This window comes from Rousettus aegyptiacus, unplaced genomic scaffold (genome assembly GCF_014176215.1).
Source record: "Rousettus aegyptiacus isolate mRouAeg1 unplaced genomic scaffold, mRouAeg1.p scaffold_m13_p_1, whole genome shotgun sequence".
Taxonomy (NCBI): domain Eukaryota; kingdom Metazoa; phylum Chordata; class Mammalia; order Chiroptera; family Pteropodidae; genus Rousettus; species Rousettus aegyptiacus.
In genome coordinates, this window is record NW_023416284.1 from 8,411,718 (window position 1) to 8,426,824 (window position 15,107).

Genomic DNA, 15,107 nt, shown 5'->3' on the forward strand with positions numbered 1-15,107 from the left:
CCTGGGAAGGTCTCCTGTGCATACTTGAGGTTTGCATCTGCTCTGGGGTTCCTAGAAGCAGCCAGGAGGCTTATTCTCACGGTTTGGAGTGATCCTGTGGAATTCTGTGTAGGAAATTTGCCCCTGAGCCTGTTGGTCAAGGGACAGGGAGGTAGGATATTAGTTCACAAGGCAGTTTGCTGTGCAGTGAATATAGAAAAAGAAACCATTTCTGAAAGGAAGTAATCTAGACACAGCTGCAGTGAGCAGGAGACCATCTGCCCTGCAAAGCTGGGTTTTTGTCAGTCAGAACCAAGCTGATTGCTCAGGGGCTGCGGTGAATACCCAGCTGCCCCAGGAGGCAAATCGGTCCCTCCCTTGGGAGCTGTGGCTGCAGAAATCCTTGCCACTCAGGGAACTAAGCCATGGGGGTGATGGGAATAGCGCCAAAGATCCCGTGCTGTGAGGGAGGGCTGAGTCCCGGGCACGTGGACCCTATTCCCAGCAAGAGGCCTGTACACTGACGCTGAAGGCGTTACTGGAGAGAGGCTGCGGAGTCCGACGTGTCTGCTGTCATCGGAACCTTTTCCCCCAGTCCTTTCTCCTCCTTGCCTTCTCTCCACAATTGCACATGTTTGCTTCTCTCCTCTGAATTATTACAACTGCTGGCGAAGAGCCCTACCCACCCCCATTCCATTCTGCGCTTTGTCTGAAAAAAAAAATTCATCCGGACAGACGTGGCACTCCCTTCTCTAATGCCCCGAGTCGCCTGGGCCCCGCAGACCTCCCGCTCTGACGGCCGCTGCTCCCACCTTAGGCTTCATGCCGCTGTGATTCTGAGCCACACGCCAGGTCGTTCCCACCACCCTTGTATTCCTCCTTCCTTTGCCTGGAACTCCCTTAACTCTCCTTCCCGCCAGCCCCCGAAAGAATGACAGGTTCTACCGTTATTGGACTCCGGACATTCCAGTTACTAAACCTGGGAAAAACAGCGCTGGGGAATCCAGTTTTGTCATTTCCTAGGGAATGACCAGCACTTCCTCTCCATGGTGATAGAGGTCCTGCCCTCTGTTCACAGCCAGGGAATAAGGGAAAGCTCTGTGGATGATCTTAGTTTCGGGGAATTCTCTGAGGGGCGTGCACCCCTAAGCAGCTGGGCAGAACTGTCCCTCATTTCCTTTTTTATGCTCCTGCGGAGGTCCTGGGTGCCAGCCAAGCACTTACTCCAAGATACTGGAGCTGGTGGTTTGTCTGCCCATGCTGTGTCCAAGGCCCATTTATAATTGGTGCTTAACTTTTGGATGGATGGATGGATGGATGGATGGATGGATGGATGGATGGAATGAATTGCCTCTCTCTTCTTGCAAGCTGCCCCAGGATGTGGATCCTGCCTTGCTCATCTTTAATGCCTAACGCACATTAATGGGTCAATAAAGGTCAGCTGGAAGGATGCCAGAGGCGGGATTGGCTGGCAGCACCTGTCACGGGAATTACCTCCACCCAGGAAAATCCATGGGTGTTTAAAGACCCAGAGACATGCGGTGTTTTCTAGGGTTTGTTGCCTCGCGGGTTCTAACGGTTCTGGCTCCTGCTGGGTCTCCTGAGAGAGAAGGTGCAGCAGAACTTCCCACCAGTTCAGCGGGGTGTGAGGGCGACAGCCCCCCTGGTCAGGGCAGGCTGCTTCGTGAGGGGACCACAGTTCCTGAAGCTGTGGGTTCTTATTCCCTCCTCAGTGATGCTGAGCTACTTGCCACACTGCCACGGAGAGGGAGCAAAAGGGTTTCGGGACCTGATCAACGTCGTGGCCAGTAGGTTCCCGTTCTTTACTCAAAGCTTGGCTTTCCAGAACGGCGCTTTGAGACAAAAACTCTTCCAGGGTAAATTAAACAAAAGGAAACCTTGATAAAATTTTAGTTTGATGGCATGTTGTAGAAGAAACTGGTGAGGGACCCTAAAATATATTTGAATCTTACTATTTGAGCCAGAATGTAAATATTGCCCTCCTGTTACCTAACTCAGTGTTGATTATGGACTATGTGTTTTTTTTAGGATTGATTTTCCTTGTAGGAAGGTATATTCACCTTCTTAGTGCTATGAGATAACTAGGTAGAAAAACAGAACCATCCACAAGCAATGAGATTCCTCACTCTAGGAAAGAACCCAGTCCAGGCAGCCAGTCCCTTTAATGTTCAAAGAGCAGGATAAATAAAAGGAAGAGCCCGTTAGAAGGGTCCCTTTCCACCACTGAAATGTCAGCTCCTCGAAGGCAGGGTTGTCTTTCTTGTTCACTGCTCAGCCCCAGCATCTAGAACAGTGCCTGGTCCATAGAGGAGGCTAAATAAATATTTTTGAATGAGCGGCTCGATTACAGGCTCTGTGATGTCAAGGAACGTGTTCCTGTCCATTTAATTCTCTAGCGTGTTCCCACCTTTTCGCACTATTAGCAAATACAGAGTAGAAGCTCATTCATTCATTGAGGAGCTACCATGTACCGGTAACTACTCAGGGCCCTGGGTAAATTAAACATTTGTTGAATTAACTAGTGCATTCATATATACAGGATTGAATGAATGAAAGAACGAATGAATAAAATAAAAAATAAAAAACAATGAGCCAGTTGATCCAACGGCCAGTAACCAATTTCATGTTCCTTTGCTCCCGTCTTGGAACAGTAACCCTTGAGACTGCTCTCCTGGTCCTTCTCACTTGCTTCGATCCCCGTGACGAGCCTTCCCCATCTCTGCCTGTCAACACTCCACTGAGTGTCAGCTCAGATGACACTTCTTTGAATCCCCCCATCCGGGGAGGAGTGAACTCTCTCGCTTTGCCACTTTTTATCTCAGCCAGTGAGCACAGTTCAAAAACTCTTTGCTGAGCCCCTCCTGCCTGCAGCCACGGTGGCAGGAACCGGGGATGCAGAGACGACGAAAAGCCGGCCTTGCACCCCGAGAGTCCCCGGTGCTCAGCGTGTGTCCTGCCTGCCCAGATCGGAAAAGGGTCGCCCCTCTTTGTAAGCGCACACAGCACCGAGCGCTGAGTCTGGTCAAATAGATGTCCCCACGCTCGCTCGATGAACGCACTCGTGAGATGTGCGTCCTTTGGCAGCTTCGCTTTGCTGGATTTGAAATATGGGAAGGAGAAGAGCAAGCCAAACTGCGCTGTGCTTGGGCAAGAGAGGTTTGTCTCCGGCAGTGACTCGGAATAGCCTGGGTTAGCGGAAGGGACCTGGGGTCGGGGTCAGACAGACCTGTGTTGCCTACACGAAAACAGGTACACTAATAGATAATAACAGGTCGTCGCAGTGGTGAGACTTCTCTTGTAGCAGCCCAAATACTTTCTAAGCTTGCTTAACCAAAATAAAGCACTACGAAACCTTAATTAGCTCCTAGACCAGAAGAGTCGAGTTTGTCACAGGCGCCAAGAAGGCTCGACAGAGGCCTGAAGCCTGTCTCTCCGCTCAGCTCCCACTTCTGCTGTCCTTCGTGCTGGCGTTGTCTCCGGGCAGGATCTTCTGGGACCCTCCGTGCCCTCTGCTGCTCCCGGCTTCCTTGAACCGTTTTGGTATTGGCAGTGGGAAGAGGGAGCCACTTTCTCGGTAGCTCCAGGTCCCTTATGTCCAAGAAGGTGGAATATGCTGATTACCTGGCCTGAGTCAGGTGCGCATCCTTAGGACGAAGAGGGAGGTCAGTCTTAACCCAGCTACAGGGCCTGAGAACGGGGTCAGGGTGGTTCCCTGAAGCAAAATTAAGGTGCTGGTACCAGTAGGGGTGGAAAACGCAAGCTGGACACCCCCAAACCACTCCTACACAGTCATCAAGAGGAGCAAGTGGGGTGACCTGAGCGCTTCCCCCAGAGCCTTGCTCCCCCCTGCTCCCCACCCCCACGAGTAGTGTCATGTGATTAGAGCAGATCCCAGGAGCCGGCTTCAAATGGAGAGGAGGTCATCGTGTGGTTTACGGGGCAACCCTTGCGGTCCTGCTGTGTGACTGACCACAGGCAAGTCGCGTCTGCTCTCTGGGCCTCGGTTTCCTTATCTAGCACAACGTTGGAGGAAGTCATGCGATACGGCTTCACGCCTGAGCATGGAGGCGCCCCGATTCCGTGGTTGTAAGGATGGAGCGGCCATCACGGGCGGCGTCATGGCCCTGACCTTGGCCCTCAGCGGCGCCTCCGTCCCGGTAACGTTGGCCTGGCCATTTCCATGCATTGATGCTGACAGCAGCAGTGTGTGTAATGGCTCCTACCGTGCTTTATGTGGCTTCCGTGCGCTGGCCAAGCACCGTGTTCAGTATTATCCCATTTAGTGTCGATCACAACCCTAGAAGTAGGAACCGTGCGCCCCGTTTCACAGGTAAGTTAAGTGAGACCCAGAGAGGTCAGTTTGCTAGTGAATTAACTAGAAGGTTTTGCACAGCGGACACACCCACACGAGCAGCACTGAAATCAAGCAGAGCATCACCAGCACCCAGAGCTGCGGCCGCCCAGTGCGGTCTGGCTCCAGAGCCCCGTCCGGCCTCCATGCTCTCCCGCCCACGGTGTGTTACCAGACTAACCACGTAGTCCGAGTCTCAGGAAACGACGCTGATGAAAGGTCTCGCGGAGACAGTCGGATTGCCTCCCACCCTAACCAAAAGCTTTGGCCTCAAACCTAGACAGAGCTGCGGCAGCCGAGGCCTGCACGCCCAGGCGCACACGGCTCCGGGACCCGCCTGGCGGGCCAGACGGGCTCAGGTCGCCGAAAGAGGAAAAACGTTTTTTCTCTAGCAGAGGCACAACTTCTCCACGACTGCTTCTTAGTGATAAGCAGCTCAAAATCGAGAGTCATAAGGAGGATGGTACAGCAAGGTAAACAAGGGATCTCTCAAAACAATCATGGGGCTTTTTTTTTTTTTTTTTTAGCTTTTCTTATTCCCGGTACCAAAGCCAAGAGCAATTAGCACTCCGAGAATGAGGGCAAATGGCCACGTTCCTAGAGCACTCTAATTAACAGTTGCTAATGGTCATAATAAAACCGAAAGGAGGCTTTTTTTAATCTCACCGTTGAGTGACTGCTTGGGGTGGCGAAATCCTCCGGCATGGGGGATCTACCGCTTCTCGGGGCCATAAACTTGGAATGGGTTCGTTTCTCTAACGTTACGAGGTTAGATGGGAACAAACAGTGGGGCCATGGAGTGAAGAGCAGGCAGGGAGGTCGTCGTCGGCACCAGAACTGATCCCGCCGACAAGGGCGACGATGCATCCATCAGAACATCACTTAGACAAAATGCCAGCTTCGACAGTATGTACTTGGCTGCTGCCACCATCGTCCCCGCTGGGCCCTTTGCCCGTCCGCTGAGGGAAGACCGTTTCTGACCGTCACGAGGGGTCTTCCAGAGCCTGCTCTGCACAGAGCCCTAGGCGCCGGGCACGTGGGTGACGCCCCCCCAGGAAGTCAGTGGTCTCTGCCCTCGTGGAGTTGATAATCCAGCAGGAATGAAAGAAGGCAGAAGTTGGCTCTGAAGGGAGAATCTTATCAGTTCGTGTAAAATGATGGATTTATCGTGAACTCGTAACTGGTTTGGTTGGAGAATGCCATTTCCATATGTCGTGCGCTAAGTTATCAAAGTTCAAAACCGCACCCGGGGTCCTTGGTGGGCCTGTGTGCAGGCGTGAGGACAGCTTCCTCCTGGCTCGTTAATGGCAGGCACATAATCTCCAGTGTTAAGGTGAATAAGGGTAGGTGATTGTCTCTCTTTTTTAAAAAAAAAATTTAAACTTTATCGAGGAATAACTGACAAATATCACCATATGCATTTAAAGTGGACAACGTGATGGTTTGATCTACACTGTAGCGTGACCGCCAAGATCAAGATAATGAGCACATGCATCCCCTCACGGAGTTAGCTCCGTGTGTGTGTGTGTGTGTGTGTGTGTGTGTGTGTGTGTGGTAAGAGCGCTTACGATCTACTCTAAGCAACTTAAGAGAGATACCCTGTAAATACTACAATCACCATGCTATCCTGTACTATTACCTGTAGTCTCTGTGCCATACGTTAGGGCCTCGGAACGTATCCTTATAACTGACTTCCGTTACCCATTTCCCCCTCCCAGCCTGTGACAACTACCGTTCTAGTCTCTGTTTCTATGAAATTGGCTTTTTTTTTTTTTTTAGGTTCCACATATAAGTGATACCAGGTAGAATTTGCCTTCGTCTGACTTATTTCGCTTACCATAATGCCCTCCGGATCATCTATGTTGTCGCAAATGACAGGATTTTCTTCTTGCTCATGACCGAATAACATTCCGTTGTATGTAGATGTACCGCATCTCCTGTGTCCATATCTTGGCTCTAGTGAATAATGTTGCAATAAACGTGGGTGTGCAGGTGTCTCTTTGAGATATGGGAACTCAATAGCGGGGGGGGGGGAGGGGAAAGCCAATAATACAATTAAAAACGAGGAAAGGGCCAGAATAGACATTTTTCCAGATAATACATCCCAATGGCCAATAGGTACATGAAAAGATGCTCAACATCACTCATGACCAGGGAAATGCGAATCAAAACCCCCACGAGCTATCGCCTCACACCTGTTAGAATGGCCAATATTTAGAAAACAAAGAAAAACATGTTGGCAAGAATGTGGAGAAACTAGAACCTTTATACACTGTTGGTGGGAATGTCAGTTGGTTCAGCCATTATGGAAAACAGAATGGAGGGTCCTTAAAAAGTTAAAAATTGAACTACCGCTCGATCTGGCAACCTCACTCCTGGGGACATATGCGAAGGAATTGAGATCAGTATCTTGAAGAGGTGATTTTTCTCTCGATTCACATACCAAGTCAATAATCTTCTCCAAAATGTAGGTGGGATTTCTAGAGGAGAGAGGCCTGCAGAGTCATGCGTTTACTTATCTAACATGTCACTGAGTGGTTGGGAAGATGCCAAGCCCTCTAGCAAGGATTATGGGGGAGTAAAACTGTGAGACTTAACCTCTGCCTCCAGCATGTTGAGGAAGATGCCAGTTGCAGACAAATAACTGCAAACAGCAAGAAGCAGACAGCGTGCTTTAGGAGGTCACGGAGGGCTTAGACTCTCCTGCAGAGGAGATGATCCAGGTGGGCTTCTCAGAGGAGGCGGCCCTGGAAGCATCAGGAGGACATTGACAGCAGAGGTGGGCGTAGGGGTGGCATTCCAGGTAAAAGCTGGAGGTGGGAAGCCGAAACGGAAGCAGGAGGGCAGAGCTGGGAGGCGGCGAGGAAAGCCGCTCACGCGGGTCCTCGAGAGGCGAAGGATCTATGTGGGTTTTATTCAGCGGAAAGTGGGGTGCGTTTAAGAGTGTCTCAGCACCAGAGGTCAAAGCAGTCTTTTAAAGATGTCGCCTCTGCAGCTGGTCTCTTTTGAGAGAGAGAGAGAGAGAGAGAAGAGAAGAGAGAGAAGAGATACAAAACATTCAATTTACCCTTTTAACCATTTTAAGTGTACAGTTTAATGGCTTTAATACATTCACAGTGTCGCGCAACCGTTGACGTTATCCATTTCCCGAACTTTCTCATTTTCCCAATGAGAAACTCGGCCCCATTGAACACTGACTCCCCATTCCTGCTTCCCATCAGCCCCTGGAAGCCTCTATTCTACTTTCTGTCTTTAGAATTTTGCCTACGTACCTCGTATAAGCGGAATCAGACGATTCTGGCCCTTGTGTGACGGGCTCGTTTCACGTCGTGGAATGTCCCCAAGCTTCATCCATGTTGTGGCGTGTGTGTCACGGTCTCATTGCCTTTTAAAAAGGAATACTGTCCCACTGTGTAGCTGTGCCGCGTGTTGATTATCCATTCCCGCGCCGGGGGACATTTGAGTCACTCCCACCTTTGGGCTGTTGCAAGCGGTGCTGTTACGAACACGGGTGAGCTCGCATCTGTTCCAGTCCCGGCTTTTGGTTATTCGGGGTCTATGCTGAGAAGCGGAATTGCTGGGTCATGCGCTAATTCTATGTTTAATTCTTGGAGGACCTGCCAAACCTTTTCCCACGACCGCCTCCCCATTTCACATTCCCACTGGCCGTGTATGAGGGTCCGGTTTTTTCCATATCCTCCCCGACACTTGTGATTTTTCACTTGTTTAAGTAGTAGCCATCCTAACGGGCATGAAGTGGCGTCGGGTTTATATTCGCTCAAACAACAACTTCGTTGGGTTAGAGCGCTGGCCTATAGGTTTTCAGTTTTCTTGTCTTTCTGATCTTCCAAATTTGTAATTTTTTCTTTACTCTCTGGAGTAAAATGACGGCGGGATGATCAGGGAAGTGCCTTCGAGAAAGCTTTCGGTCATCAAGTGCTGGCTTGGAAAACAGGTCCATCCTTCGGTCCCTCTTCCCTGCGACTCAGACAGTCGATCCGGTTCCTCCCAGTTCTTTTCACCCAGAAAGGTAGACTTATTCAGATTCTACTGGGTTTTCTCCCAGAAAATCATCTTTTTTTTAAAAAGGGAATCTAAACGAGCCTTCCAGGAAAGATGGGCCAAAAAACACCACTTTTCGCATTGTTTTCTGACAGTGTCCCATTCACAGGACTGTGGGAGGAACCCAGCTCAGGAACGAGCCCCACGCTGAGGAAAGCAGTAAATACAGTGGGCGTCTCACGTCACATGGTTGGGAGTCCACAGACCCGCGCCCAGCAGCTCACCGGTTTTGTTACTTAGGACAAGTTGACCTCTTTGGGGGGTCAGCTTGTACACTTCTTGTTTTTTCAATCTCTTCATGCTCCAGTTACCTCCTGTAAAGTGGGGATAATTGTTGACCCACCTCATAGGGTTGGCGGGAGGATTGCGTGAGGGGAAGCCTGTAAGTCACCTGTGAAAGGCTGGCATTTGGCAGATGTTCTGTGTCTGTTAACTCACGTTGGTTTTGTGGACATTGGTGTCTCTCAGCCTCAACCTCTTCTGTAAAATGGGCGAATACTAGTTCATGTTTCAAAGGTCATTGCGTAGACTAACCAATCCAATACATGGAAGACTCTTGTCACAGGCTTTGCATGTAGTCATTGCCCAATAAGCCTAAGTCACATTGTCACTACCAGGATTGCTGATGCCAATCTCCAGTGCCCCTGGACAGGCGAATATTTATCCTTAGCTCAAAGGACTGTGACGATATCCAAGCTCAGCTGAATAGAGCCACAACTTCTGAGCAGAACACTTTGCAAGCATCACAATCATCTCTTGAACTCTGTAGGGAAAAGAACACTAACTAGTCAAAAAAAAAAATACGTGATCTATTTTCCATCTGTCTCCAATTTTTTTGTTTGACCCAAGGCAAGTCACTCCAGTCTCTTGGCCTCAGTTTCCTGCTGTGAACATCAAGGATGGTAATAAATAAACATAGTTCGTGAGCCATCCCTCCCTGTGGCAGACATTACTAACTGATCCCCGCACTGCCGTCCACAGAGACCAGAATCCTTCTCAACCCAGCACTACAGGCAGCAAATGGCAATCGATTGCCGTTGGCTGATGAGCTGAATCCTGTTTGATGTTCCAAGTGGACATCCTGACTCTGTTATATGTCAGCTCTGCTCCTTCACCACTGTAAACATGGGCAGACGTGCTAAGATTTCTTGAAAAACCATCTCATCGGTTTTAGCCACTGGACGTCCTCACTAGGCCAGGTGCTCTTCAGCCTCTCTTAGACCTCCTCCAGGAGCGGGCTTCGGCTTGGCACAAGGAGGTGGACACGGATCAAGGAATTAGTCGTAAGGGGCAGTGGCAGATTCCCTAGGTACAGCCTGGCTCTTTGGACTCATTCCATGGTTCATGTAGGAGAGCAGGCTGCAGGGGACTGGACACTTGAGGTTCCAGGGGGCACGGGGAGTATTTCTTCATAGGTTGGTTTTTCTGGGCCCTTCTGTCTTGGCGCCCAGGACCCGTGCGAGCTAACAGGCATTCTCCAGCTTCTCTATTTCCTGCCTCCTCTGAAAGGTGCTGTCCTCGGCCAGTCCTAAGGGACATGCATGTGATAAAATGTCATGGAACAAAGACGTGTGTACTCTGCTACCAAAAAGAGAGAGAGAGAGAGACAGAGAGACAGAGAAATCGGGCACATGCCAGTGTCTCGTTCTTGGTTTTGATGCTGCACTGTGGTTATGAAGATGCATAGCCCTGTTGGGAGATGCTTTATTATGGGTGCTGGGGACCCCTCTGTACTATTTTTGCAAACTTGCCTATGCATTTTTTCATAATCAAAGTTTTCTTGAAACGAGATCCTTGAAAATGCACTGAACCCCTTCGCGACAGTTCTCAGGGGCTGTAGCCACAGCCGTGAACACCTCTGTCCTGTACCCAGGTGGTCAGGGTGGTGCTCAGGACAAGCAGGCACAGCCCCTGCGTTTCCAGCGCCCGAGGCCGAGTATCCCACCCCACTCAGAGCAACCCCACAGATACCCGGAAAAGCTGCCGGCCAGGCATCTGTCTTCTTTTCAAACTTGTAATCAGGGATGCTCTGGAGCTTTCTGTTTGAAAAACAGTTGCTTCTTTGATTTCTATATATGACAGGAATTCTTTTTAAAAAAAAGTCTTCAAAACCTCGTTTGTCTTCCATTCCCTCTGCACAGCCTTGAGGAGCCCAAGGCCTGGGAAGAAACGATTAATTCGAAGACACGTTAATTACTCTTATAGCGAGGAACCTGCGCTCATCTCCCTACGGTGGCTTATCTTCGAGCCCATGCTGCTCACTCAGGTGGCGAGCAGGGCGCCCGCACTTCAGAAAACACGCCGTTTTAGAGATTGTGTCGGGAGGGTCTCCGCATCACGAGACTACGACTAGAAATAAGCAACACCTTCTGTGGGCGTTAATGGCCAGGCCCAGCTTGACCCCTGAGGTACCGTTTTTGTTCCCAGCTAAAAGTGACCCAGATCTGATCACAGTCGTGGGGAGGGATAGGGGTGACATGTCATGTGGAGAGTTCATGTACGGTGTGGTCCAGGCTCCAGCCTCTTCCCTTTGGAGAGATGTGAAGCTTTGTGTGTTTACATGTTTGGCTTTAAAAAAAAAAACAAAAAAAAAAAACACCTGCTCTGTGGCCTGGGGGAAATGATAGATACTCATCGAGAGTTAACCCTGACTGTCGACCACCCACGTGTAATCACGGTTCACATCCGACGAGCTCGCCCCTGGGTCTCTCCAGGCCCTGGCGTGCGGCTGTTACGTGTCCTTGTGGACGTCATGAACACGTACGGGTTTAACGCGCAGGTGCGTGCCGGCCTGACACTGACCTTTTCTTCTCTTGCGCCCTGTGAGGCACGGCGGTTCGTTTCCACGGTCGCTGTCGCTGGAGTCTCACCTTTTCATCGCATCGCCGTCTAACTTACGGCCGCTGCGTATGTAGCGCTTGCTTAACTCAGTGCTGGGCGCTGTTCCCACAACTCGGATTGTCTCATTTGACCCTCAGAACCTCTCCCTAAACTGGGCACTCTTACCGCCTGCGTTTTGCAGCAGAGGACGCTGAGACACGGGGAAGGTGTGAGGCTCGCCCAAGGTCAACGCCCAGGGAGGGGACTTGAATCTGGCAGCCTCGTGCGAGAGTCCGTGCTCTTAACTACTGGGCTACGCTGCAGTTCGGTCCCAAATCCAGGCATCGCTGGCCCCGAGTCGGCCAACGCTTGACACCCTGAACGCCACTGCACCTTGTTTCCGTGGCAGACATCACTAACTGATCACAGCACCTTTCTTCCTGAGGATCCCAGACTGGCATTGGATCCTTGATACGCCGTCATGGCAGCCACTGCCGAGCCAGTGGGATGGCTTTGTGAGACGACGCCGATATGCGTCCCCTTGGTCCACTGAATGAAGCTCTTTCCTTTTGTAAGGAAACAGGCCCGGAAGGGGAATTGACTCGTCTAGGCGAGGAGCAGAGCCAAAACGGGCACTTGGCTCTCTCGATCGCCAGGCCCACTCTCTTCCCTCCCTATGCCACTGCATAAGATGAACGATGGCCACCTTTGGGGACACACCCTCATCAGAGTGTCATTGTCACCTAACTGGGCAATTGGACAACTCAGGGTTAGAGAGATGGCTCACAAGGACCCTTTTATCACAGCGCACGTTATGAAGATGCTGCCTAGCAGAATGCGTTAGGGGTACCAGTACTTTCCGTTTATACAGCGGCCACAGCTCATCGGGCAGCAAGCCTTGGTCGACGTCAGTTGCCGAGAGTTTACAGAGAGCATCCATGATCGGAGGCCAGCAGGGGAGATCCAGGAGGCGCGCCTTCCAGAGTCTGTGCTCTCACTCAGTGAGCATGTATTGAGCGCCTCCTGTTTATGCAGAGAGACTGTGTTTACGCATATGAGACAATGGCAAGTGATCCGAGATGGTTTTTGTGAGGTTTCATTTGGAGAGGACCCTTCGCTTTCCATCCCCAGTTTGGTTTCGACTGAGAGTTGAAGCCACGGGAGAAAGATAAATGGAAATCACAATGGTTACCGACAGAGCTGACCGGGAAACAAGACTTGGGTTGTGGCCAGTTCTCAACCCCAGTGGCCGGCAGGGCTGAAGGACAGAAGGCCCCCAGCTTTGGTGCCCACAGGAGCTAAATCTTTCCCAGTCCTTATCTCTGGCAGAGAACAGACCAGGATGCATAGCCTACATCCCCTGGGCAGGCAGGCTGCAGGCAGGCCCTTTTCCTTCTCCCAAACTTACCTGCCAGACAGGAACGAGTGAAGAGGCAGAGGGTATCCCGGAGCCTATGTACCTGGGGCTCCCTTGGCCAGGACTGGGGACTCTCCTGGAATAGGCCTGTGATAAATTCGCATAGGCCTTGGGGATTCAGAGAAGGTCCATGTGGGCTCCAGCCACTGGGTAGAGTTCTTGGTCCCTGATTTCAGCCTGAGAGTCAGGGTGGGTTTGGAAGGACGGGATGCAGGGCCAGGTCCCTGGGCGTGGATGTAGATGGGGGAAGGACGATGTGGGATACAGTGAGGAGGCCAGCGGAGGGATTGTCCTGGGCATAATCACATATAAAACTCCTCCTTCTAAATCTTGTGACTTGAGCAGGTTTACAAAATTCAAATCCATGAATCCAGATTTTTATATAAGTTCATGTTGGTGAAGTACAAAGTCTGCGGCTGAGATTCACACTTCGTGGTGTGTGGGAAACGTTCTCATGCAAAGAGGGGGAAACGTGTGTTCGGGGACAGAGGAGAGGCTTTGGAGCCTGGAAAGTGCCTGTCAAACCCTGGTCTCCCATCCGCCAGCGCGGTGACCTTACACAGATTACTTACTTAATTAAGGCTTGCAGCCTACGGCCATGCCACCTTGAACAAGCCTGAAACTGTCTCATCTCGGAAGCTCAGCAAGGTCGGGCCTGGTTAGTCCTGGAGTGGGAGACCACCTAGGAAGACCGGGTGCTGTAGGCATAAAAAATAAGAAAACAAGGGATTATAAGATGACAAAGTCCTTGCAATCTGTGAAGTCAACCAAGGGTTACCTCACTAAACACACGCGTGCGCGCACACACACACACACACACACACACACACACAGGCTTGCACAATGCCCTTGCTGAGCTTGTCCTCAACTTCCCCCACACACCTTCCCACCCCTCCACTTGGAGGGTTTGGATATCGGATATAATCCTCACTCACAGGTGATAGAAAATTTTGAAAGCTTTCTGTAAAAAAAAAAAATATATATATATATATCACATAAAATATATTACATATATATATAATTACAAAGTGAACTTGTGCATTATTTGTACTTCTTTTAAAGGAAGGAAGGGAGAAAAAAGCACTGCTGGGAAGATAGATCCCCCAAAGGAACTAGCATTCATTAAGAGGGAGGGAGGGAGGTCTCAGAGCAGATTCCCACAAGTTGCAGAGGAGGAAATGAGATGCAGACTCGCATTTGCATAATTGCTGAGGCTTGCCGCTCATTTGCCACTTTGCAGGGGCCTTCCGTGGAGGGCAGCCCCTTCCTGGCCAGGATGCCCTCCGTGCCCACGCTCCACGGGGTCCCCCTTAGAATGGTGTTTTAATGATCACTTGAGTCGCATTTAGCTTCCAATTAAGAGCAGGGTGGAAAACACTGGCCAAGTGGGGTGAATGTTCTGGGGACTTTGCCCACTTAGAAGGAACCTGGAGAATTAGCAGGCGCACAAAGCTGCCTCTTGGCTGGAGCACAGGCCTCAAAGGCGTCCAGACACCCCACTGGCTGGAGAGGAAGCTGGCTGCACAGCTGGCCTCTCTCTCAAATTATACCAAGGACTCCGCCTGAACTTGGGGGCCATGTCCACGATCTCTCCCTGGATCTGTGCCTCCTGCTTTCTGCTGGTATCTCGTGCCATGGACCAGATGTTTGCATCACCCCCCGCCCCCAAGTTCATATGTGGAAGGCCGTAATCTCAAGGTGATGGTGTTTGGAGGTGGAGCCTGTAGGAGGTCGCTGGGTTTGGGTGAGGTCACGGGGTGGGACCCCCATGGAGGAATGGGTGCCCCTGCATGAGGATGAAGAGCCCTGAGGGCACGTGTTCTCTCCCCACCCCCCACCACGCGAGGAACTAGGAAGAGCCCTCACCGGCCCCTGGCCATGCTGGCGCTCGATCTCAGACTTCCAGCTCCGAAACCGCGAGGAGTCCCCATCTGCTGTCCCCGCCGCCCGTCTGTGGGACTCTGCTGGAGCAGCCTGGACTGAGAGACTCCGCTGCTTGTCCTCACACAGGCCCATAACGAGCCCTCATAAAAGTGCGCCGTGAAAATGGAGCTCAGCAATGAAAATGGGCTTCCCTGGGTCAGAGGCAGGTTTCAGACGCGGGTCTTCCTGGCTCTGGAGCCCGTGAAAGGACGTCCTGCTCTCAGAGGAGCCCGTGGGAGACTTTTTCGCCCTTGGGCATCTTAGGCCAGCCCTGGGTTAGTCCTCACTCTGGGGGAAGCAAGGACACACAGAGTTACGGAAGGCCAGCTCTGTTCTCCTGTAGACTCGCCTTTGGCCAGACTGCCGGGGTTCTGGTCAGTGTGATTGATTATTCATGCAGTATCTTTGGGGGTGAGGTTTTGGAATGACCCTCCGATATCAGACCAGGACCCCTCCCCATATCCATTATTTCCCATTAAAATACAGTAAAAGTCAACTGTGAGCTGACGGGGGAACAGAGCCTATGTGTCCTAG

At 51.1% G+C, this 15,107-nt stretch overlaps 1 protein-coding gene and 1 pseudogene across 2 annotated transcripts in view; both read left to right on the forward strand.

Moving 5' to 3' along the window:
* Nucleotides 1-15,107, forward strand: part of KAZN (kazrin, periplakin interacting protein) — a 911,581-nt gene that overhangs the window by 623,052 nt on the left and 273,422 nt on the right. The window lies entirely within an intron of this gene.
* Nucleotides 13,239-13,357, forward strand: LOC118605127 (annotated as a pseudogene).